The following is a 3788-nucleotide window of genomic DNA, read 5'->3' as shown; positions in this document are numbered from 1 at the left end:
TGAGGTTAAGATGTTTTCCTTTTCCTTACAATTCATTGTGACTCTATCTTACAAACTACCTGGAATGAGATTCTGACCTGTTCCAATAACGTCCATGACTTACAACTTCGAGTTGGCAACAACGAGAGAAAATGATAGCTGAGTGAACCTGTCTAGACTACAGAGTGCATTGAGGAGGAATAGTATAGGAAGTATTCATAAATAGCGATCCTGGTACTTGTTATCAATTCAATTCTATTCAACAAACATTACTGAAGGGCCTTCCCCCCCCCCCCCCCCCCCCCGTTACAAAGCACTTTGGCAGGGCACTGGGGATGGAAGAACAAAACTTCAACATTCCCAGCCTTCAGCACTTTATGAGTGGACACACATACAACTTAATTTCAAGGACAGAGCACTAACCACTAGGAAGATCGGGAAACGTCTTGGTATATAAACTGTCATCTGTTCTGTCTTAAAGGAATTTCGCTGGGCAAAGGTGAAGAGGAAGTGCATTCCAGTTTTAGGAGACTTCAAAACTTTCTTTGTGTTCAGACTCTGGCACAGCACAAGAGCAGAACTGGAGAGACTCCAATCAGGGAAACCAACAAGAAGCTTATTGTAATAGGCCAGGCATGAGATGATGAAGGCCTATATCAGGGTAGCAGTAGTGTCAGACAAGAGGTGTAATACCTAAAATATATCATGAAAGTAAAATTAACTTGGCAACATATTGGATGTGTGTCTCTGAAAGTGCATGAGGATTTATGGAGGACACCTAGGTTATGAGCCTGGGTAACCAGGAGAATTGTGGTGCCCTGCACAGTAATATGAAAAATAAGAGAAAGGGAAGGGAGGGAGGGAGATGAGTTCAATTTTGGACATATTAAGTTTAGGATGTCTGACTGCAATTAACTCTGCCTAACAACATATTTGCAATCTCTCTGTACTTTAGTAGATGCTTTAAGGTCTCTTAGTTTCCATTTTTAGGATTTTGTGAGTCCTGAGAAATGTGAAAGGAGGTGGGAGAAGTAGAGGGAGGTGGGGTTGGAGATTGGGGTTTGGGGAATGGGTGGGATAAGGGGGAGTTAGAGAGGAGAGAAAAGCCCATTTCCAGTAGGCAAAATAGCAAGAGCAAAGTGTTATAGGAAATTCTGACTGATCTGGTCAGAGAAGAGGAAGGTCAAGTTGGGAAGAATAGATATTCCATTAGGGCAGCAACAATGTCTTAATATTTAATATTAAGATACAAAAGTATCTGCTCCCACAGCTCCTTACTGTGCTCAGTATATAGTGAGCACTCAGTAAATGATTGTTGTTGAGAAGTAGGCAAGACTGTTGAAGTCTAAAGGTCTGAGGTTTCATAGGTTAGAAAATGAGGCGTTGTTGGGAGTTCTTATTTAGGGGCTGACATACTGAGTTAAATTAGGAAATGGGAGAGCATAATTTTCGAGGTAAAGAGCATGACTTCCTCTGATAAATGCATGGAGTGGGGATACTAGCGTACCGAGCTCTGTTGTCTGTAGCAACTCCGTGGCCAGTGAATAGGGTGTCAGGCCTGAAGTCAAGAAGACTTCAATTAGGCAAGTCACTTATCCCTGTTTGCCTCAGTTTCCTCATCTGTCAAATGAACTGGAGAATGAGATGGCAAATGACTCCAGTATCTTTGCCCCCCAAAAGGGTCACGAAGAATCAGACACGACTAAAATGATCGAACCACCACAGCAACTCAGCAGCCCTCTACGACAAGCGAGCTGAGCATTTAATCACCTTTAAGGTATTTAATATCCCGAGCAAAAACAAATGTTTGCAAAACTCGACGAGGATGGGATTCGAACCCACGCGTGCAGAGCACAATGGATTAGCAGTCCATCGCCTTAACCACTCGGCCACCTCGTCCTTGAAAAAACAAAACGGATCAGGTTTTCTTTCAGTAGTTATTGCGGTGATTTTTTTTTTCCTTAGGCTTGTAACCTAAGGCTATCGATGTATCTGTATCAGTATGTATACATGTATATTTTTGACGTAGGATAACGTTTCTTGTTTATTTTAAAAACTTGGCAAAGAATTTTGGAAACACATTTGTAAAATCATTGTTCTCCAATTCGTAGCTATATTTGCAAAGCCTGCTTTGAGGCTCTCTGTCTCCCTCACATCTGGTGTTTTTTTCCCTCACTCTGGAATAAAACTAAAAACTAGGTGCTTATAATCTAATGGGAAAGAGAACGTGCAAATAACTATGTACAAAACAAGATACGTGCAGGATAAATTGGAAATAATCTCAGAGGGAAGGTAGGAGCAGTCTATCATTAAGAAAAAGGAAATTCGCAATCAGTAGGAATCCTCAAAATTTCTGAGTGCATGGCGATTCACAAAAAGAAGATAAATTATTGGATCTGAAAAGGCAAAGCTGGAATACAGGCAAGGGGCAGGTAACTGGCAAAGAGCTGAAAAGGTCTTAAACACAATCCAAAGAAATATGTACTTTTTGTTATCATTTTATGAAGTGTGAAGAAATTCTTCTCTTAAGTTTGACTGAATTAAAGAGCGGCTATCATCAATTGGGGAATGGCTGAACAAGTTGTGTTATATGAATGTAATGTAATACTATCGTGCTGTAAGAAATGATGAGGAGGCGGACTTCAGAAAAACCTGGAAAGACTTGCATGGACTGATACTGAATGAAGTGGGCAGAACCAGGAGAACGTCGTACACAGCAACAGCCACCTTGTGCGATGACTAACGTTGATAGACTTAGCCTTTCTCAGCAATGCAAAGATCTAAGACATCTGCAAAAGACTCATCATGGAAAATGCTATCTACATCCAAAGAAAGAACTATGGAGTATGAATGCAGATCGAAGCATATTATTTGCTATTTTTTTCTTTTTTCTTTTTTTTTGTTTCTTCTTTCTGGTGGTTCCTCCTATTGGTTCTAATTCTTCTTTACAACATCACTAATGTGAAAATATGTTTAATAGGAATGTATATGTATAACCTATATCAGATTGTGCTATCTTGGGAAGGGAGGGGGAGAAAATGTAAAACTCAAAAGCTTATGGAAGTGATTGTTGATAAATCAAAATAAATTAATAAAAACATTTCTTAAAAAGAGTGGCTACCTATTGACTGGCAGAAGGATTGGCAACCTCTGGTGGTCTTTTAGAAGCAAAATATAGATTCTAGGTGAGTTGAGTTGCCTAAATGAGCAATTGTGCATTGAGGGGAAGGGGAGGGGGGGAACTATGTATAAGATCAATCATATGCAAACTGGTCTTAGTGTTCCCAAATCTTTTACACCTGATAGTGAAGTGAAGCTTCAATGGTAAGTAACTTCAGAAGCAGGGTTTTTTTTCTTCTTCTTGTCATGGAGAAAAATGCAGACGCAAATTGCATTGTTGCTAAAGATTTACCATTTGACCATCACATAAATGCTAGTATTGTTTCAATGCACTGATGGCTGGCATAAGCCAGGACCTCTAGATGCCTGAGAGAACCTAACAAAGAAGAACCTAAATGGATCATTGCATCATTTATATTCAATGTGCTCTCATTATCCATTTGAGATCTGGCTGATTATGCCATACCTCCCATTCCTCCCCCCCAATAAATCCTTCTAAAATATTGGTTTTGTGTTGGGGTTTGCTTACATTTTTTTAGTGATACTAGACACTTCTGGTACACTTATCTATCCATTTAGCATTTGCTGCTAACTGTTAGGGATTTTACAAGCTCAAATGGGGCAGGGAACATGCATAAGGACAGGATCAGGGGTAGATGCTAATCCATTAAAGGAAAATAAGAAAGCCT

General features: G+C 39.9%; 1 non-coding gene across 1 annotated transcript; it reads right to left on the bottom strand.

Moving 5' to 3' along the window:
- Positions 1-1796: 1796 nt before the first annotated feature.
- On the bottom strand, positions 1797-1878 carry TRNAS-GCU (transfer RNA serine (anticodon GCU)). The gene has a single exon. It is a non-coding gene; the product is annotated as a tRNA-Ser (tRNA).
- Positions 1879-3788: the final 1910 nt, after the last annotated feature.

This window comes from Phascolarctos cinereus, unplaced genomic scaffold, assembly GCF_003287225.1.
Source record: "Phascolarctos cinereus isolate Bilbo 61053 unplaced genomic scaffold, phaCin_HiC Scaffold_4;HRSCAF=312, whole genome shotgun sequence".
In the NCBI taxonomy this organism is placed as follows: domain Eukaryota; kingdom Metazoa; phylum Chordata; class Mammalia; order Diprotodontia; family Phascolarctidae; genus Phascolarctos; species Phascolarctos cinereus.
This window is presented reverse-complemented; position numbering and strand designations above follow the sequence as displayed.